At 45.8% G+C, this 23,854-nt stretch overlaps 1 non-coding gene across 1 annotated transcript; it reads left to right on the forward strand.

The window, feature by feature from the left end:
• Positions 1 to 17,753: 17,753 nt before the first annotated feature.
• On the forward strand, positions 17,754 to 17,856 carry LOC122816021. The gene has a single exon (XR_006367030.1). It is a non-coding gene; the product is annotated as a U6 spliceosomal RNA (small nuclear RNA).
• The last annotated feature ends 5,998 nt before the right edge of the window (positions 17,857 to 23,854 follow it).

Raw genomic sequence — 23,854 nt, forward strand, 5'->3', positions numbered from 1 at the left:
GACTGAGGGGACTCCAGCTGTATACCTTCTCATACCATCTGCTCTGAGGTGATCTGTGCCTGACATACACGGCCATGTCCGACCTGGGTGACATGGACATGTTCCACCTCCTAGGCTCCAAACAACCACGGGCACAGAAGCAACTGACAGAAACCTCAACACGGACATAAATAGGACGTGCTGGAGGGACAGGGTCATCGCCCAGAGACCCCCTACAACATGGAAAAGATTCCCAGCCCATGTGAAGCAGAGCCCCTCACTGACTCTGTCCAAGAGTAATCCTGACGGTGGATGGGTGATCGAGGTATGCGCCAGGCATCATCTCTGTGTCACTGCTGGACAGAGGGACAGCGGACCAATGGATATAGTATCCTCATCCTAAGGGGTGGTGAAAGCCACACACACTCTGGCTAGGCTTACACATGCCGTAGGGCACATAGCCTGGTATGTACCTATGCACCTATGTACCTATGTAGGAGTCCATGCAGGTTGCGGGTACCTGTGGTATGCTGATATTGCCAGATGTGCCTGTGGGTAACCCACAGCTACACGTGGGGACTGATAACAGTGCTCCCAGTAGGCACATGCAAGTACACCATATGAGGCATACAGGTTAACAGAACCAACATGGTGCTACACATGTAACCGCCACGCATACCGTGTACACAGCTCAATGTATGCTGCACCTGCACTACATGGTATGTCTGCTGCATGATGTCAGTACACAACCCACGCCACATACGCACCTGTCACCTGTCATACACAACCACTGCAACATACACATCACGCACTATGCGGACACAGGTATCACATACACCTCTCACTAACTTGTCCACCCTGTGCATCAGAATATATTTGCATAACCGCACCGATGGTGTGGATGACAGTGCTGCGGCAGAGGCTTCATCATATGCACAGGGTGATATGTGTGCCAGGGCATAGGCTGTACCAATGGATGACATCATGTGTGTGTGTAAGGGCCGGTGCATTTACTGGGCATGACTGTGCAGAATGCATGTGGATGTGGTGGAGCCCTACAGTTGTGTCTGCTGTGTGTGGGTATGTGTGTACACAGTTCAGCCATCTGTGATGCCTACACGGGTATACTTGGCAGCCCCAGACTGTACAGTGCAGGTTGTATGGCTCACTGTGTCCGCCTGCCACGTGACCCGTGCCTGCCTGGGGTCGCACGGGCACTACCGGTGGAGGTATGGAGTGGCCACTCCGATGACACATGTCCGCTGGAACCGTGTCCACGCTGGGACCGCCAGGGCCACGCCCACGTGGCCTGCTGTGTCCTGGTGTGGTTGGTGTAGCACCAGCTGCACTGCTGCTGCTACCGCACTGTGTGAGTGGGCATGAGAGGTGGCACGCACACGCCGACCTACACTAGGTGGTGTTGCTGGCCCACGGCCACGTGTCCTACGCCTCACCCCTACCAGGTGTTCCAGCACAGACAGCTCACGCCGCGGATTGACATGCCTCGGTCGAGGATTCCAACCATCTCACCTAATCGCTTATCCAGAACATCAGCAAGCTGCTGTTGAGCATTCGCCAATGACTGGATGTTCTCATTTAGGAACGGATTGCGCCCTCTGCAGCCTCTGCCCTTCTTGGTTCTGCCGCTCAGCACGTGCCTGTGCCGCCATTACAGTCTGGAACATGCGCCTGGTGATACCAGCTGCTGCACCCTGTACAGCAGGTGCATGTCTACCAGAGCTCCTCCCAAGAGCAGCACCAGCCACATGCCTGTGTGGCACATCACCAGTCATTACACTGGCAACATGGTGTGTACCCGCACCTTCTGTAGCCACCACACATTCCTGCTCAATGCCAACAGACGCTGACTGTCCTTCCTCTATGGGCAACGGTGATGTGGTATGTGTCGGCATCAGAACCGTGCGGAGATGAAGGGGACATAGGTGGGATGTTAACCAATGGCACAGCTTCTGCCCCTGACAACCCTGCCTGTGCCTCATGCATATGGTCATCACCGCTAGTATCTGTGGGGACACTAGCATCAGATGGACCGCAGGAGGGGAACGCACCTACACCACCTGTGAATACAAAGACATACTGTAAGATACATTACACACACGCAGACACACACACACACACACACACACACACACACACACACACACACACACACACACACACACACACACACAGACACACACACAGACACACACATGCAGAGACACACACACGCTGACACACACACGCAGACACACACACATGCAGACACATCATGCATGTGATATTGCAGATGGCATGCAGCATTCCCACACCACAGCTCAGTGAATGCAGGCCAGACATTAATAGTGGTAGTATGCATACTGCCCTGGGGTGCACACTACATCAAGCAGGTGTCATTTCAGTAGGCATGCAGTACACACATTCATGGTAGTTTGCATGCATCACCGTGATACACCGTGGCCACAGGCAGGTTAACAGTACACATGGCTGGCGCCACTTTGTCATGTACTCCGCCAACATGTGCGATAACATGTGGACATGTGACAATGGTGTCCCACCACATGCACCACATCAAACTGGACGTCACAGTGCAGTGTTATGTGTACAGGCTACAGATAGAATGCATGTGTAACAAAGATGTCTGTGCAGGTGTGGTTGGTGTGAGCTGTGTACATAGCTATACAGTGGGGAGTACAGGCACTGTGCCACTGCATGGCAGCAAGACACAGGTATGTTTCTGTGCGATGCGTAACATGGACGCATTGCATTGCCATGTCTGCAACACAGTCATGCTGTTCCACAGCACGTATATGGTAGACATTGGTGGCACCTCCAGTGGCTGCAGACAGGCATTGCGGTTGTCTGGTGTACCACATCAGATGTACAGGTGGTCCACTACAGCTATGATCGCACTATGTGTGGACAAAGTGCAACGGTGACTACCCACCCAGATGTACTGTGTGGCAACATGCCTGTGGGTATCACCCATGGCCATGTTTGACTGGGTCATGGACAATTGTGTGTGATGGGCATCGTGTACACATCCCTGTGGTGGCCCATGTGACATACACCCATACTAGTCTGAGGTGTCACAATCCGAGGGCTATGCAGACAGTGTGGATGTCTGCTATGTTGTGCGTAGGTCATGTCATGGTGTGACAATGTTGCAGACAGAACACCACGTGCATGCGACATGTGTCACAACGTGTGCACACAATGCAGGGCATAGGTCACATTGGTAACACCTGTGTGCTGGCCAGATCACAGCTCACTATGTGGTACTGTGTGCATACCGCAAATGGCATTCTGATGCATACTACATATGCAGCCATTGTAGAACACCTCCACCATTGTATGCATAGCTGACTGCACATATCACACCGATGGGTTATGTGGTGTCATGCCGGTGTATACTAACGGTTGTATCTACTGTACATGGGTGGCGTGTGTGTCAGGTGGTGCAACCTGTATACCGTGACTGGAGCAGACCCAGGTGTGCATGTCATACCTGGCCACATGGCTTAATATCTATACACTGTAACATGCCTGTTACTAGCAACAGTCTCACCTGCGACGGACCCATGGCTGTGCGACACGCCAGAGGTACCTGTATAGGGGCGACACAACAGTATACACATTATCCATTACTGTAGCCACAGTAAGCACTGTGCATGTCACATCATGTACCTGTGTGGTAGCATGTGTTATGCACATGTCTGCAAACACAACGTAGCATACTGTAGTATGCAGCTTGTGTGGCCATATACCTGGCATGTGTTGGTACATTATGTGGTGTACTGTGACACCCACACCTACGTCAGTTATCATACACACATGCAAGACTGACTTACCAGGCAGCTCCAGGCTCGTTGGTTGGGAGACACCCACCTCCACGATGGCAGCGAGTGTTTCTGCATGATGTTCCCTGGGTGTCCCCAGACTGACCAGGAGCTCCTCCATGTGTGTGAGTGGGTGTTGGGTTGGTGGCCCACCACCTGTCCCACCTTGTTCTCTGGCAATTGAGCGGCATGCTGTTTCACATGCCGTATTAGGTCTGTACAGTGTCGGCGTATCTGCTGGTAGGTGCGGTTGTTGCCACCCATGTTGTTCACCCTATTGCGCATATCCTGCCACAGGTCATCCCGCTGCTGTGCTTGCTGTGGAACATGGCTGAATAGCAGGTCATAGTTGTCATGGAGCAACGGTATGATTACGTCATCCTCCTGGCGGCTGAAGGCTGGCAGCCGGGAACGTGGCATTATCTGTAAGACATAATGATGGTGACAGGTCACATTTACACTGATGTACTGGCATACCGCTGGACATACATTGCTATGACATGTACGACATCTGCACAGTAATCTCTGCGATGCATCATGGCACTGACACAGCTGACGTGTTGCCGACACACCATTAAGCAGTGGGTATCATATCATATCTGTGTGTCAACTCATCACACTGTACACACACCATGTTGATGGTAACCTGCTGTGGACATGTGTACCTGCCTGCACCTGTGTTCATACCAGTTGGCACGTGTCCCAATGTGCACACAGTTCTACTGTTCACCTGGATGCTGTGTATATGTCACTAGGCATCACGCACGCAGCCATTATGAACGCCAGCGGTGGCACTGCACACATACACATGGACACCTGTACATGCATGTGTTGTGCCATGTACATCTACACAGCACTGTACGGGTGTTGGACAACCTGCCACGGCTCACCTGTATTGCACATGTGATACACATGGGACATTGTGTAACCATATGACATTAGCAGGGAAGGTCATGCATAGCATGTGCGCGCACGTTGTACACACCAACACACAGCACCTGTGACACCACAGGGTGCATCAGTGCCACATTACTGCTCTGGACGGTTGATAGTGCAAGTGCCATTTGTCCATCGCACCATGTATGACTGTGATAGCACGTGCAGCCTTGCTGGGCAGGGCTGCATGGTATGGCAGGGTATGTCACATACATGGCACAGGGATGTGTCCCACCTGGGGGTACTGATATTGGCAGGGTGGCTGTCCATTCCATATGTCATTGCTATGTGTATATGGACATTACACATGTCTATCATCATGGTGTGGACAATGGCCTTCTGCAAGGTAGGCAGCATGCTGCTTGGTGGGGTGTGTATGGTGCATGCTGGTATCGCACATCCATGCATACACATTACCCCTGACAGGTGCTATGTGCTGCGATATTGTTCAACACAGTGCTGTATGTGCCCACACACTGCTATCCCGTGCACATGGATGGTTGCCTGGCCTGACATGGGTACCACATATGTCTACATCCAGTGCCTGCTGCCACCCCCATGTCAGCTGGTGCACCACACAGCGCCATCCCTCCCACAGGGACCGTGGTGTTGGGCACAGCATAGGTATCCATGTATGGGGACAGGGATGTTCACATAGCAGGGCACTGATGGTATCATCCATCGGACCATACACGTATGACGCACACCTCACACACACAGCCCATTCAGTATGTTGTTCGCAACACTGACACAGCTATACTGCTAGGCCAGGGACATTCCCAGACGTACATACACAGATGCGTGAACATCTGTCTGTGGCATGGGCTACAATAATGGTGGGGTTCAACACATAACGTGTTTGAGTGTGGCTGGCGCAGACGTTCTGTGCACATGTCTACACAGTAAGCCTGTTCTACAGTAGCCAGCGGTGATGTGCTGTGCACATGTCAATGCTGCACATTGTGTTGGTGTCTGTCTGTCCACAGGCCAGTGGTGGGACACACAGGGTATTAGTGAACATATATGCATGCCACCCTGTACTGCTGTACTGCTAGCTTCTCGGGTGCTAATGTGTCATGGACATGCACACCTTACCCGGACAGGTGGTAGTGGGTTGCCACCCATACCCATCTCCTCTTGTGGGTTGCTATGATCCAACACCCTCTTTGTATTGTATGTTCAGGCTATGCACCTGTGTGGGGCATGTGGGCATGCAATGCACTACTGCGCACCTTTGCACCCATTGCAGAACATGTCACACAGGTACACTGGCAGCCATACACTTCACAGCTTGATGACGGTACAACACGTGTTGTACACACGTAACACATATCCTGTGGGACATGGTCATATGTACAGGCATGTCCAACAGTCACGTGCCACTGCTACCCCTACATGACGGATATGCAGTACATGTGGCGGTACAGCAACTGTCACATGTAGTCATGCAATGCCCCTACCTACATGGCGTGGTACTGCCTGTGGGGATATGCGCCTGCATCCATGCTGTGCCCATAGCTGACAGTTGTACATCGATATGTGCAACATACCTCATTTGGTGTTCTCATGGGTGCATGTTCAACATGGCTCCGCATTGTTTGTGTCTGTCACACAGTCATTGTTGTACATGGTTTACATGCCAGCCATGGCTTACTGTGTGTGATTCCATGTACTTCATTGGGATACCAGCATTATACATTATAACAGCGTATTCCAGCCATCACATAGCCTTCCTAGATGACACTGTTAGCCAGCCAGTAGGAGGTGTTCCGCCATCTGCACATAGGTCACACAGTACGAGGGCGGCTGACACCCATTCTGGGGACAGGGTTCTGACAGCTGTGGATGGGTGTGATGCTGTCGACAACCATGACTGCGCCTGATGGTCACATCTGGATGGGTAACATTCACAACACACACCTACCTTCACGTAGTAACACATCATCTACAACAATGGACATTCCTGCCAGAACAATGTGTGCAGTATGTCTGTATGACCACTGCAGGCACCACTGGTGGCCCCCAGCATGGCAGCCAACAGCACCAGTGTATATCCCGTGGAACCATGGGTTACACCATTCACAACACACCTGTCTCAGATGACCCTGTTGTGGATCACAGTGCAGTTCCACACATCATGTTACACTAGGCATCATGCACTGATATGTTGCGGACGTGTGAACGGCTGTGCAACTCAACATATGCACACATGACACATCACCTGGTACAACATATCTGTCATACAACATGTTATTGTGACCGCCCTGTGATGGCATTACACAGGCTACGTGTACTGGGACATGTGATGGCTCACTGGTATATTCACCCTCTGGGTGTGTGTCTAGCCAAGTGTACAGTAGGCAGTGGTCTGAACACAGGGACACTGTACATTGACCTACTCTGTCACTGCAACTGTTGACTATGCTCATACTGTACTTATACAGGCATGTGGTATCTGACCACTATGACAGTCCTGGTCGACCACACTGCTGTGGCACACATGACCTGCGGACATCTGCCTGGGGTGTGGAGCACACATGTACATCTTCACATGCTATACTGCCTCTGTGGCGGTGTCACATGACTGTCTCCAGCAGGGCTGTAACAGGCAGGCACGGCATGGGGTCATGTGGGACAATGCTTGCACCTTCCACTGTGCTGCACACAAGCAAGGCACACACACTAGTGCACCACTCACATTTATCTGCAGTGCCTGGGACCTGCCTCCATGCTCTGCACAGCACACCTGCAAGTACAGATTGTACACGGATCATACCTCCCAGGCACATACCTGGACTGCAACACACACAGGTGAGGGATCCCACATCACACAGTGTTTTGCACACATACTGGATATTTGCCGAACACAATGCATCATAGGTGCTCCATGTTCAGATACCCATGTTTGTGACCGCTAGACACATTGTAACACGCAACAGAGCTTACATTGTACACCACAGGTTACATGCTGTCTGTGTTGTCATACTGTACATTGGGCCTCAGACAGCTGATACTGCCATGTGCTGACAGCAACCCACACTTCCCTAGAATGGACACCCATGTACCCACACATGCTTGAGGCATGCACTCCACCTAGCTGGGTGACACATTACACAACACATACCATACCTACACTACCCTCAGCATGCACGATACCTCCATGTGTCTGGTGTGTTAAACCTGGGGTTATCCCCCCTTTGGTAGATGAACATATATGCTTCACGGCCCTGCTAGCCACACCCTGGACACACACCCATCGCAGCATACATGGAACATGTGTTCTACAGCCAGTACTACTGACGTCTGCTGACAGGGTTGTTAATGGCATGGCACCCCGGCAGATGGACAGTGTACATAACTATGCTGACACATACCACAGTGCACTTCCGTAGCATGTACGCAATGGTAGGGACCATGCTATTCCACACAGAGACATGGCGGTACTGGCCTTTTCACAGACGCCACGGTGGTGGTCATGTTCCATGCACATCTGCTGTATGGGCACATGTGCAGGCTGTTGCACGGTGGTGTATATTCACATGTGTGGGTGCATCACTTGACAGCCATGGTGGGTCCTCGTGGTCCATCACATGCTCCAAGGCTAGCTACCTACACATGACTGCCGCACATTGCAGTGTGGGTCCTCAGGCAGTGTGGTGGTATGTCTGTGTTGTTTGGCTACATCCACATTCGATGTCGTACAACAGTCACCCAGGCATTGCAGACTGAGATAATGTTGGCAACATGCCAGGCAATGGTGTACTTACCAACAATACACACTCTCACTCACTACAGGGTTGCAATCCATACATGGACATCGTAGTGTCCCTGTGGACACATACATGGTACTGCCATGCACACGTTATGTCCTAAGACACTGTCCCAATGTCACCTTCCGATCTCCCTAGCTGTTATGTCCCGCCAACCTGTTTGGTATGTGTCTCCACACCAGCCCACTGAATTCACTGCTAGCCTGTTGTCGGACATTGTGTACCTTGACCGCCACACTGCCGCATCTATCGCACTACACATGGGTGGCACTGCATTGCACGTGTGGGACTGCATTCGTACACCCATGACTGGACCATTCTGTATGGCACTGGGGCACATCCTCACAAACGTGCTTCACGCACTCATTGATGACCTCCATGCCTTTACTGGCACCCTTGTTGGGCTTCTGTGTGCCACAGCACGCCACATACACATGCTGGCCACCTGTCATACCATTGCATGGGTGGTTGGTGTGGTACAGAGGGCAACAGATCAGACATTGTCCTCACATTGCCCTTCAGCACCATTCCACGCTCTGGTATTGGCAACGTACACATCCACCTGCACATCATACCCTGTGTCTCAGGATGTTAGGCTATATGACTCCTGGACAGGACACACAGTGGTGCAAGCATATCATGCTACCTACTACATGTCAGGTACATATGGCATTACACAGTCCTCAGTCATGGGGCCCCTCATGTTCACTATTTGCTTACATACACAACATGCTGTCACAGAGTACTGTCCATGCCTAGATATCCCACATCTACATACCTGGCACCATTATAGCTCCACCAGCTCATACTGATAACAACCATATGGGTGTCGGTGTGGCAGATACATCATGTGGGTGTCATGGCATCAGGATGCATGACACATGGTGCATGCACATCACCTTTGCATAGCAACATTCATCCACTGAGTATCACATGGATACTGTCCCCATACATGCATATCAAATTGTACATGGTTGCTGTACACACAAATGCCCCACATGGTGCTGTGGTTACCGTATTCCACTGTGGCATGGGTACACATCTGCAGGGCCACACCTATCTGTACTGTGTGTGATGCTGGTACATAGGTAGCCATTGTACCTGTGGCATACACACATCTACACACGGTCAAGGTTACAATACCACATTCATGGTGTACCTTCCACAATGGCTACGACTTTACATGGCACAGCATTGTCATGCCATGATGTGTACCAGGCTCAGACAGTTTACATATGCGGCTGACAGACGGAAAACACATCTGTACACATCTGCATACCACATACACAGGGGTGTCTTCTGCTCTGACATGGACCATGTCCTCCGCATTACTGATGCATGTAGTACTCATACATGGCAATTGCAGTGGGCAGTGTGAACGGACCACTCATGGATATGTGCACACATGCCACATTGCATGGGCTGGGCTTCTGTGTTACTTCCGCAGACACAACACACACCATGCTGTGGAACATAGGTCCTGTGCACATCCCACAGGGACACACAGTGGCACTGTTCATGTGATAGCTCCCTTGCTGTTTGAGTGACACATAGTCATGGTACCACCACAGCAGCAGTACTGTGTAGACATGCAGTTGACACCCACCTCTGCTGTTCACTGGACACTACCATGGGGAGGTGACACTACTGTGTACACTGCACATGTGTTTACACATGGACCTGCCGGACTTCATTGTTGCCCACATTGCACCTGCTACAGATCGTTTGGCCATGGTTACTTGGTGTTCCTTCCATTTCAGATGGCTATTATGCTACTACTCTGTCCCATATCTACAGGCCATATGTATCCTGTTATTGTACATACCAATAGGCAATAACTCCATTATGCATGATATGCCTGTGATACTGTGTATGATGTCTGTCATATCCACCATGACAGCTTTACATTACACATAGTTGACATAGTATCCCCTACTGCAAGGCATACGCACACGCCGGGCGACATTACGTATGACATCGACGGTATATGCCCATACACATGTGTGCTGTGACAGTATACATACATGTCCTATCCCCTGCTATGGCACTTCCTTGTTGGACATCCACTGCCAGCATCGGCGTGTGGTGTGGCATTGTTCTCTGTTATGCCCCCCTGTGGCAGCCCTTGTGTTATCCCGGCTGTGTACATGATGTCCCACTGCTGTGCACACAGTGTCCACAGTCGTTGGTATGCTCAGCAGGATAGCACTACATAACCACCTTTCACCACTCTCTGCATTATGGACAAGTATCATTACTTACAAACACCATTCACATACAGTACAGCTTCATCATACACATCATGCGTTACACACCCGTACATATCGTGGGTTCTACATACCTTGTCAGTGTTTCATTCCGTGTATCGGTATTCCTATTTGTTACTCTTTCCGTTGTAGAGTACTGGCTCGGTATGAGCATACGGTTTGAATATCCTGGGAGTCATCCTTATATCCGTCGATACCTGCAACATGTGGGTTCATCACACCAATAGCTGTTCCTCAGAGTGTACTTGTGCGCATATCACCTGTGCATCTACTCCATTCGTAACTATGGTATGGTTGCATTCCTCACCTGGGCATTGGCTATTTGCCCTACCTTCGTGGAGATGGTCTGTATTGTGTTATGTTATGTGTAACTGCAGCCGCTATGTGTGGCGACAGGTACATTTCGCAGTGGTGTTAGCCGTGGATTGTGTGTGTTGGGTATGGTATTATGTTCGACATGTGGGTGTCCCTGTCCTGACGGCGCCTGTTGATGGTCTTCTCCATTCGGATGTGTAACATAGCTGTTGATTCCTTTAAACAACGGATGCAAGTATGCATCCGCTGTTGATAGTGTTTCCCACGCGAGATGTTGCGGTTATGCAGCTGTCATTGACTGCCTGTATGTTTGTGCTGCTATTACGGCTTGTATCCCTTTGATATGTGCGATGGGGAATATCGGAGGTTGTAGGTGATGGATACGGGTTGTGGGCCTTGCATCTCTACATACACGGTATGCTTGTCTGTGTGCTCCATCCCTGCCTGGGGAGTTGACAGTTAATTGTCTGTTGTTCTGGGAGTGTAGGTTGTGTTGTTGTCATGTGGTGTTGGTATCGCCTGCGTGTGTGCTTCCTGCATGTATTCCTCCGTCACATCGGTGGTATATCTGCGGTTGTTTGTACGTGACGACTATCCCTTGTCATTCTGTCCCAGATATTTACAGTCATTGTGGTCCTGTACTTGGGATGGCCTGTTTGTTAGTGGTTGCCACCTATTCAGGTGGCGATTGCTTGTTTGACACTTGTAGAACACACAGCAGTGTTTACGGGCCGATACGTGGCCACGGTCAGTACCGGGGTAGCACATGCGTATTTCTGCGGTACATACCTATTGCTGTGTGACTTTGCCGACGTATCGTTTTGCAATTAGCATATCGGTGTCATACATATGGTCATGATTAGTACATACGCCCTTTCCATTTCATTTGGAGTATATTCCTGTGGTACATTCTGGGACATTTACACTTTGCATCATTATACGTCGCCACACGCCTAGCCAGGGTGGGGCTCTCAGTACTACTTTGGGACTACTGGTGTACATATGCCTGTGGCTAGTGTACTGTATGCCTACACATGTTATTCCACTCCGCCTCTAACATGGCACCAACATACACATTTTACAGAGGCACACACATTACACTCGACAGCGAAACACACGGCACCCTCACCGCACACATACACATACCGCGGCAGTCACAGGGACGGTTGCACACAGTACCTGCGTGGGCGCATCACCGCGGCAGTGTCTACCTCCCCTCATATCATCATAGTATTACCCGCGCATGTACTGTTACTGTACTGTGGCCTGGCGATCATTCCGACTCATGGTTATGCATTTCGGTATGTTGACCTTTCCATGGGTGGCGGTTTCTTCTGTTAAACCTCCCGGATGCTCAGGTTGTCTTTCACTATGTATACTATGTACAGATATCGCGTTACTTCTCTGTCACCTTACATCCCTCTGATTCCCTGTCTTACCTGTAGTACTTATATGTATATGTGTACATATATTTCTATATATGTAATTATATCTATCTACATATCTGTATATGCACATATCTACATGTCTATATGTATACACCTTTGCGGCGAACGTGGCAGCATACAGCAACGCCGCCTGCTGTAGGACCCGCACGGTTCAGGTGTTGGCTTCCATGCTCCGCTGGCTGTTGGGTGTACAGTGTTTGGGTGCTGCCTATGTTGGAGTCACACATGGGGCCACCCATACGGTACACTTTACGGGTGGCCATGTTTGTGTGCCGTCCATTTCACTGTGTGTGCAGGTAGGGAGGTGTCAGTCCATGGGGCCTACGCTGTCAGAGTATGTGCTATACGTTCCCTCTTTGCCAGGGCATAGGCATATTGGGTACGCCTCCGTCTGCCTACTGGGGCTGGCACAGTGTGTTCATGGTCCTGAACCCTCTGTGCCTGGACTGGCCTTGGCAGTTGTGGTGGGCTTTGTGGCCCTTCACCATTATGTCCCTGCAGCAGCTGCTTCCGCAGGATCATATTATGTAGCATGGCACATACTATGAATATGTGGGCACATGTGCCTGGAGAGTACTGCAGGGCTCCACCGGATGTATCCAAGCACCGGAACCGTGATTTCAGCATCCCAAACACACGCTCTATGATTATTCTGGTTTGTGCGTGTGCCTCATTATGGCGTTCTTGCATGTGTGTGTGTGCATTTCTGATGGGAGTCATCATCCACGGCTCCAGTGCATAGCCAGCATCCCCACAAGGTGGCCTTGTGGGATGTCCCCTGGCGAATACCTGGTACAGCTGTGAGGCATGCCAGATATGGGAGTCGTGGTAGCTTCCAGGGCTGCCAGCACACACATCCATGATAATGCCCCGCATTGCACACGACCTGGCAATTGATGGAGGGAATCCCTTGCGGTTTATGTAGCGTCTACCCTGCTCCCCAGGTGGTGACTTGATTTGTATGTGCGCACAGTCTATCGCACCCAGTACCTCCGGTATTGTGCCACACGGTGGAAGTGGCACATATTGCTAGCCAACTCCTCCTGAGATCTGGGGAAGTATATATGCTCATTGGCATGTGGTAACATGGCATCCAGAAACTGGTGTAGTACCCTGGATGCTGATGCCTGTGAGATGCCCATTATATCCCCAGTTGGCCTTTGAAAGGTACCTGTGGCCAGTATTCGCAAGCTTACACATACCTTTGTGTCCACTGGGATGGGCTCCCTCTGTTGTTTCTTGTTCTCAGGTGTGGCCGGCACAGCTCCACTATTTGCTGTAACGTGTCCCTATCCACCCTGTAACGCTCTACTATCTCCAGGTCTTGTAGCCCCTGGTAGGTTACCCTTGGTCTGAACACTCTCCTTCTCCTCTGAGGCCTACGGTAGTTGTCGGCACCCTCCTCCACAACTCCATCTGTCTCTAACACATGCTGATGGATCACGGCCACGGCGGCACCCAACATGTACATTTTAAAAGTTCCCCGTGTGTTTACACCTATGGTGCGGCATTTGGGAATACACGGCTGTGTGTTGTGTGCATTCACACTTTATACTGTTGTGCTGTACACCCGGTGATGTCATAGGGTGTGTCTGTGCGGCCGTATCTGGGGATTATCTTCCATGTTTTACCGTTGGCACTGCAACGCTGTTGCCTTTGGTGTTGCATTACTCTTGCCTGCAATGGATTAGCTTTCGACCTTACCTTACTGTTTCTGCACGTTGCACCTACTATTTCCTGGCATGCATCCTGCAGAGCCCTGTCATGTGTAGTTTCTGGGACATGGCATATCGTGCTTTGTGCTGCCGCCGTTATGCTGCCTGTCTACTTGGCTCTGCTGTGTCAGGTCTTCACTCTTTGCAATCTGCTACCTCTCCTACTTTCTTTGCATTCATATGCCTCCCCTATCCCGTTTTGCAGGTTTCTGCATGCAGAGTTGTCAGCTGCCGATTGGCCTTCGTGGGTTGATTACTGTTGATTGCTCATTACTACTCCAATTACACTGCTTCCGCATTTCCTCATATTCTCAACATCACCTTCCTGTATCCGATGTTATTTGCGGGCGAAGGCCACATGACTGGGTTAAGGGAACGTAGTCATCCTCGTGCACATGCACCTCTGCGCGCATTGTGTGCTCTCAGCTCAACTATTTCCCCACACGCCGGTCCTGCAGCTGTGATGTGCAATGTACAGCCCAGGTTTGCTGAGCTCCAATGTGCTTCCTCCTACAGTGGCACACCCCCTGCAGGTGACATGTATTCCTCTGAGCCACTCCTCGGTGTATTACCGCTGCCCGTTTGGTACAGCCTTACACCGGCGGGGGTTTTGCGATTCAGTATTATCTGCCTCATTTGCATGGCATTGACTACTAATTCATAGTTACCACGCTGAACACTGCCGCGACTCCTTGGCAACCCTTGCACCGTGGATGTGGCTTTCCATGCATACCATGGTGTATTGTGACTGTGAAGTTGATGTGTATTACACTGCTGTTTTATGACATTGTCATATTATTTCATTGTTTAGCACCTTCCGCAGACATGTCCTGGGGTTCTGCTGTGAGTTTCTGTGGACATACCATTTATGTTATTATTTACATGTTGTGCATGTTTTCTTTTGACATTCTCTGTGTCTTTCACCATTGGCATATGGCAACAGTGTGATACCTGACGTTGACAGCCTTCCGTTACTCCTATGTTATGTTTGGGTAAATGTAAACCGTTTTTTTGGTTTACATTGCCGTGCCCTTATGCTACGCCTGCGCCACTTCATGGATCGCTATATGCCTTCATTTGCATGGTGCAACACCGCACATGGGGTGTTTAGCATACCTACGCCGGAGGCGGCGCAGATCCGGTGCACGCCGGTAGTGCACGTGGGATTGGATCGTACCTGAATCGCTCGGCGGCCATATTTGGCATTGTAACGCCTACGCTATGCGTCCGCCTGGCGCAACATTCATGAATCCCGGGGATGGTCTCTCAGATTGCCAAATTCCTGTTATCCACTTTCTCTTCTCTTCTCTGCAGGGGGACTACATTCTTCAGATTCCAAACCTTTGTCAGCTGCAGTGCTATGGCTCATTTGGCATATGGCAGCATCTGTCTAACTAGTTCCTCTGGCACATTTCCATATGAGAGTATTGCAGTGGACTCTAACAGCTCAGTGGTCTTATCTCACACATCCTGTGGAATTTCCAGTATCGATGATGAACATTTATCACCTCCACATTCACTGGTGGTTGGGCTCACTGCTGGTCACAATAGGGCAACCTTTTGTTTTTCTTCACAGGCCACATTCATGATAGATGCTTCCCTTTTGAGGTGGGGGACATTTAGAAGGGGAGATGGTCAATGGGGCCTGGTCGAGCTTTAAGGCTAATCTAAACACAAATATCATGGAGAAGAAAGTGTTTCTCCTAGTACTGTGGAGCTATTAAGACTTTCTCTCCAAGAGTGTGATTGCCAGAAGTCTATTATATTCATCCCACAGTGCAACCTTTTAGTTCATAATTCAATGGAAGTTCTAGTAGCTTTGTGGGTTACACTTTAAAAAGATCTAAATGGAAATAATTTGTGCGACTCAGACACAGCAAGTCTAAAGAATGAGTCAACACCTTGGCTAGTTGAATGACTTCAGACAAACTTCCTATTTAAATAGACCCACATGACCTAAAAAAAGTTATAAAAAAGAATGCTGCTCAGTTTCTACAGTTGAAAAGGGTAGTTTCAGTCTTGCCAAAAGAAAATTATTTCTTCTATGTTTGATAAAAATCAAGGATTTTGTCAAATAAAACTTGAATAAGAAGTTGTAAGTAGTATATGTTGAGTACTCCTATGAGAAAGTATAAATTAATATACTTTACTTTGGTATTTAATCAGCACCTGAGGTGTTTTAAAGAGCTGTTGCACAAGTAATAAAAGAGATTGATGCTGCTACTATAATTGGTGGTATACTCGTATGAGGCTAAATTAGGGAACAACAAGATGCAAGACTGAGTTACTGAAAAGGCTTTGACAGAATTGCTCCAAGGAGAATAAGAGTAATTCTAAAATCATAACTACAGAGCTTAGATACATGGGTTATATTTTAGTATCAGAAGGAGCAAAACCAGATACTGAGAAGAGCTATGGTATAGATACCATGACCATAAGGCGATGAGCTCTCAAAAACATTCTTTAGACTTATTCTTTAGACTTATACAATGATGTTCTAAGTTTATTCCAAGCAAGTCAGTAGTCAGTTTATCATTAAGAAAATCATTATAATATGATGTGAACTTGTGTGGATACATCCGCATCCAAGTATTTTGATGTGAATAAATCAGTCATATTACAATAGATGCCAGCAAGAAGGGGTTTGATGTAAGTGGTATTACAGTAAATTAAAACAATTACATATGACTCTGGAACCTTTACAGAATACCAGTAGATATATGCTCAGAATGATAAAAAGTTACTTGCAGTAGTGTATGGATATGAAATGCTCCTGTGTATATTTATGGGGAAATCGGCATTAATTAAACATACCACAATTTGTTGGAGAATATATGTAGGAAATAATTTTACAATGCACAACCGAGATTGTAAATACTGCTGCTGAGACTGCAGAAGTGTGATTTATTAGTGAAATATAAGCCAGGCAAGAAACTGAATATAGCCAGTTTACTGAACTGTTTGTATAAACCAAAGCAATAAGTGAATTTGCTTTTGTTGGGGATCTGGAATAAAACTGGGTAATTTGACAGATTTATATGACAAGACAGAAGGTGAAACTTTTTCAAAAACTTACTTAGAGTAATCCAGAGGGGAGGGTGCTTTAAAATGTCTCATTGAAATGTTGGTCAACATAAAAATCTGTTGTGAAGAAGGAAATGTAATCATTCTTTTTATTTAAAGAAAAAATAGAAAGAAATTATTATGTGCCATTACTATTCAAATATCACACTAAGTAGATATCCAGAGTTTTGGCTGCATGAACCTACTTTGCAAGTGCCTTTGTTCATATTTTCAACATATGCAGGTTGAAAGGCATTCTAGTATGATATTCAGGAAAGTTTCTTCAGAAATTCCCTTAGTGGTTGATATATATTTTACTGAGCACTTATTCTCTTTCCTGTAAGTCCTAGCATTAACCTCTCAACTGTATTTGCTGTTATAGTAGTGAGACTGTGATTTTACAGTTTGTATGACTACTGTACTTGTTCAGCATGAAATATACTAAAACTGGTGCAATACAGAGAAGATTAGCATGGTCCATGTGCAAGGACAACACACACATTTCTGATGCATTTAGTCTTGCAATAAGTGCAGAGGATTAAGGCTATGAGCTGCTAGTGTATTCCTGTTGTACAAAATTTGATTACCTCTGCCTTTATTTGACTATCATGTGACCTTTGGGGGCAATTGGGAATCTATGCTAGGATCCTTAATAGTCTCCTGGACTGCATGCCTAGTAATTACCTATCAACTATGTTTTCCCTATCAAGATGATTCATCATAGTAGAAATAACTACAGAAGCATTATCAAAGCACCACAGAATCTAGAACATCCATTATTAATATTGTTCCTAGTAAGTCAGTAGTAGAAGCACAACCTATTTTTCAAACTAGGCTATATTTTTGACAAAACTCACAAGAAACCTAGACAACAGAAGGATGGGAAAGTACTGATACAAGTTTTGACAAATTGCTACTAAATTTGTAGTAATAACATGTTTCAACTTTGTACCTGCATTGTTTTATAAAGTGATTTTGCACTGAAGTACTGAAATGCATAGACTGCATAATAGTACTATAATATGAAGGACAGAGATGTATAATTCATGTATCTGAAAAGAATGAATTATTCATCTTACAGTTAATGGAGCAGTTATATTAAAGAGTAGTATATGATATAGCATGTGTAATTTTAAGAAATTGGTGCTCTAGCCTAATGTATTCACTAAAGAATATGTATCCTATGGCATGGCCTGATTTCTTATAGTGTGGGTTAAAATGTTACTGTAAAAGCTGACAAAATGCAACTTGTCTTGGTTTAGTTCCTTTAGTCATCCTGATATCTAGTAGAACTGGAGGTAGCTCATTTTGCACCCTGGGTACTTCCCTGACATACCTTCTCCTCAATCTTAACATGATGAGCTTGAAAGTTGGAGAAACAATCAATCAATCAATCAATCAATCAATCAATCAATCAATCAATCAATCAATCAGTCACTCAATCGATCAATCAATAAATAACTGTTCTCCAGTCATCTTGCATCTTTCCAGTCCACAGGGAGAACTGGTAAAATGTGTACATTTGTTCACCAAGCACACTTGCTTATTTCCTCTGCAGACTGGGATGCAACCTGCATGACCTCTGTGCTTTATCATTCTGAAATTGTCTGAGCAATTTCACTACCTCTTCCAAAATCAACAATCTGTCTGTACATTTATTTCTCTTCTCTGATCACCATCATGGACCAAGATACTCCCCTGCCTTAACATTATTTTCTTAACACTGAGATACAAAACTCATTTTGTACATCAGCTTAGTCTCTTCTTTCTTCATACCTCTTCCTACCCCTACTCCTTGCCTCATGCATATGTTAAGTGTTCAAAGTAGTTTTGTATATAGACAGACAATTATCATGATCATTCTTTGCTTCTTTAGCCCATTCATTCTTTACACTTAACTACTTTGGTTTGAAGAATGCCATTAGTAACCAGTTTTCTGGTCACTCTACATTCACTTTGGCCTCATCATTTTTCCTCAGTAGACCATGATTACCTAAGGCTTTATGCATGCTAGTTGTTTTACCTTACTGTAGGTCTTCTTTTCCTTTTACGTTTACTCATTACCTGGTGCACTCCTTTTCTAAGACATCCCCATTGTCCCAAAATTGTTGTTAGTTCTTTGCACCTTTCTCTATTCTTCCCGGGTGAGCTTCCCACCAGGTTTCAATCTATTTCCTAGTAGATCCCTCATATATCATTTGTTGTATGTATCGTGTCTAACCCCAGAATTGTGAACCACACTGTAGCATTGTTGCCATTGTCTGTCAGCACTGTTGCACTATCCTCTTCACTTCTTCCGCACTAATGAGGATCATGTCAAATACGTTAAGCTTCTTTGCACCGAGCCTCAGCTTTTGCTTGAACCTGGTTTCCATTAGCCTCTTTACCACCTGCCACTTCCTTTGTACTTTGGGGTGAATATATCTCTTTTGTTGGATGCTTGAAGTGCTTATCACTATGTGATACTGCTGGCACATCTGTTATATCCATTTGTCATCAGTTTCCCCTTTCCTGCATCTGTTTGGTTCTCTGCATACTTTCATCAAACAGTAGGCATCTTCAGAGTATGAGTCTTTTATCAAGCCTTCTCATTTTTATTCTTGTATATGGTGAAATATATACATAGCTCTTCTTGGACAAACACCACCATTCCTAACTCTTTTCCATTTTCGAAGTGTTTTCTGAAGCTATAGAATGCAGATAGACTATAAACCAAGTCTCGTTCCTTTGCAGCCCATGGTTTGGTTATCAATGTATTATTACTCTCTCAGTTCATAAGCAATTTAAAGAGCTCATCAGTTCTCTAGCCTAGGTTTCTGACACTGTGTCATTCTCCACTTCTCATTTACTGAATACTTTCATGTCCTTATTTTCCATATATGACCTTTTACCAGCCAAGTTTCTCCTCACAAATTAATGACATTTTTCTTTCAAATTTCCTAAATGGTTTTCTCTTTAAAATTTAAAGGGACAATAGTGTTAATGTATTGTTCCCATTTTACTTTTAGTACATTTTATTTTCTGTTGTATGGCATAGACATTCTCTGCATCAAATCCCTGACCATCCTTCTCCTGTAATCCAGAATCTTTCTGCTCCTTGTCAAACATGCAGCAAATATTTGAAGTCTCTTACTCCATCTATCCCAAAACCATTATGAGTATGGTGCTGACAGGAAGTCTAGGACTATTAATGCATCACAGTTCTTGAATCCTTTGCTTTATCGCCAGCAAAGATTCCTTTGCCAAATCATCTGTCCCCACATGCATAATTATATTTTGGCTATTCCTATTTTTAATAGGCAAGTTAAGAATAGCCTGACTTTGTCTATTTAAGGTTAGTTCTGAAAGTGTTGTTACATACCATGAGTCGTCTTCTTCCTCTGTTCATCTGGCAACACAATCCTTCAACATTATGAATTATCCTGAATCATCATGTCCATCCTTTAATCTCAAACCTACCTTTTACCTCTGTCTCTCATACACAATCTTTGCATGCACCCATATTCCTTTCATGGTATTAGATGACACCATCTCCTTCAGATATTCCATTATGTTCATTTTTTTGCTTGGCAATACCCATCTATCCCAATTTCTCATCAATTTCTTTCTCTTCATAATTCACCCTATTGTTTACTACTCTTTCATATCACATGTTGCTTCATTCATTCTTCTCTAATATGATATTTCCTCTTCCTTTCCTTTTTGCCACACACTGTTGCTTTCTCTAGTGCCTATCTGCAATGCCATGATTGTATTAGTTCTTCTTCCCAAGTGACCTTATTAATCAGGTCTACTTTGTGATATTAAAGAAAAACCAAAGTCAAGCTTATTAACCACAGCTTCCTATCATTGAATATGACCACCACAATTCAAGTACTGAAACAACAGATTTTAAAACATTTTTTTTTTTTTTTAATTTCTCCCAGTCTTTTGGGTTTCTAATACCATGACAGGAATGGATCTCATTCCTAAATCATAGTACGAGTAAGGTCATGAAATTAGTATTGTTTCACTCTTTGATGTCAGGCAAAAGTGTTCTTTGCAGCACCCGCAATGTATGTGCCCAGTAATGACTCCTTCTGTAATTCGTATGGAGTTACATGTATTGGTAGCATATCTGAATATGACTGTAGACTCTTTTTTATAAGACCAGTGGTTCCTACTACTATTGGAACTATCTGGGTGTCTTTCTTCCACATTGCTCTTGTTTCTGCCTGCAAATTCTGATACTTTATGACTTTGTGTTTCTCTGTATGCAGGACACTATAGTCACTGGGTGCAGCAATTTCAATGATCAATTATACTTTTGTCCTATTTTCCTGGACCACTATATCCGGTTTTGTAGCATCTGTCTTTTGAACTGTTGGCAGTGGATGATCCCATGTGATATAGACTTCCTCATTTTCTATGATGCTTTGTGGTTCATGTTTCCCGTGTTTTTCAACCACTTCACTACCATAATGTTTGCACAATCCCCGGTGCAGCAGTCTCGTCACATTATTATGCCTTTCACTATACAGTCCTTCTGCCATTAGTATGTCGCAACTAGCAATGAGGTGTGCAACTGTTTCCAATTCAGTTTTACAAAACCTACATTTGTCTGTTCCTCCCACATGTTCAATGGACTTTGTAAACCAATGTGTATATAGCCCACTATCTTGTGCCTTCAGTATTAACCTTTCATCTCTTGGTTTAAATTTGCCTCTCCTTAATTATTCCTGCATTCATTCCTGATCAACAAGAGGTTCTTCCAAAAGTTTTCTATACTTGCAACTATATTTATGCACTTTCCACATTTTTTGCCTTCTCATCTGGTCCTTCACCTTATATTCTTTCTTTTGTTTTTTGGCACATTCAGTTGCTGCCTGATTTTTATCCACTTGTGGTTTGATTTTCATTCCTGCCTGATGCATATATGCTTCTGCTAGCCTAAGCAGGGAAGTCATCTTAGATTTATTCTCCTCATGTTTCAAAACTTTCACTACATTTGGGTCTTGTGAGGTCAGCAGATATGTGTGGAGTCCCACGATTGCAGATCTATACATGGAATCAGTTTCAAGAAGGCCCATCCCTACTTTGGAATGAGGAATATATAAATTTGGTAACCTGCTGAAGAGACAGCTTTGTCTCCTAGAGGCTGCCCCATCTCTGGAATAGACTCCCTGTACATGTCAAACAAAGTAAGTCGCTGACCCTCTTCAAGTGCAACCTTCATGAGTGGATGGGCAACCACAAATGTGTCCCAGGGGTTTCAACTGTGTCACTCATTGACAGGGGTGACAGGTGCTGAATGAGGTTTCATTTTTGGAGAGAAACTCTTGACTAGGCTTGTAAGGGCCCCAGAGCCATTAGCCTAGTAATCTCCTATGATCCTATGAACCTAGGGTATGCACTGATTTTTATAAATCATTTGGTGAGCATGAAGCATCCTTTTTGTTTTCCTATCTAATCTATCCAACACCTTTTGGGGTCAATCAATCACTCCAAAACTGTAAGTTACAACAGGAAGACCAAATTGGTTATATAGCTTGGATTTTGATCCTAGATGTCAGTGCTGTTTTCAGAATTAATTTAAGTCTTCTAAAATACTCCTTAATAAGTTTTATTCAGATTTGTTCATGTTTTATTGTTGATCCTTCATCAGTTTCCAAATATTCATACACTCCCTCTTGCGCAATTTCTTATATATCACATTCTTGTCCCAAACTGATGTTTTCTTGGTGCTGCAGTTTTCCTGCTTTAAAGGTTGATTTTGCACATTTATCAAGACCAAATGACATTTTTATATTATCTGAAAAAGTTTTGACAACTTGCAGTTGTGCTTTCAGTTTCTCATCAGATGAGCTATACAGTTTTAAATCATTGACAAAGAGAAGGTGAGAAGTCTTTATACTTTGTTGTTTTCTAGGAGCCAAATAATAGACATGACCTAAGCTGTTAAGTCGACAGTTTAATGGATTAAGGGCAAAACAGAATGGCAACGGTGATACAGAATCACCCTGGAATACCCCCTTTGGATTTTTATACCTGGAATAAGTTGTCCTTTATCATGGCTTAATTGCAAAGTGGTCTGCCACTGTTTCATGGTCACTGTAATGTAGTTGATCAGTGCAGGGTGTATCTTATACATTTTTAAGCACTCTTTTATCCATGAATGTGGGAAACTATCAAATACATTTTTGTAGTCAGTCCACGCCATACTTAAATTCTTCCCCTTTTTACAGTTAACTACTATGACTTTATTTAACAGCAAATAATCCTTTGTTCCATATGATTTTCTTTTATTGCCCTTTTGTTCTACTGTCATAATTTAGTTTTCTTCTAAATGACTGCAGACTCTGTCAGCAGCAATTCCAGTGTATAGTTTATATGTCATTGGAAGACAAGTTATTGGTCTATAATTTTTAGGGTAGCTTGCAGGTTCACTCAAGTAGGAGCATTGTTTTTCCTGTTGTTAACCAGGTCGGTGTCTGTCTGGGGTGCGCATATTAATAATTCTTACTCATGGTTAATATTCATGCA

The sequence above is a fragment of the Protopterus annectens genome, chromosome 11.part0 (genome assembly GCF_019279795.1).
Source record: "Protopterus annectens isolate FY-2018-M chromosome 11.part0, PAN1.0, whole genome shotgun sequence".
Taxonomy (NCBI): Eukaryota; Metazoa; Chordata; order Ceratodontiformes; family Protopteridae; genus Protopterus; species Protopterus annectens.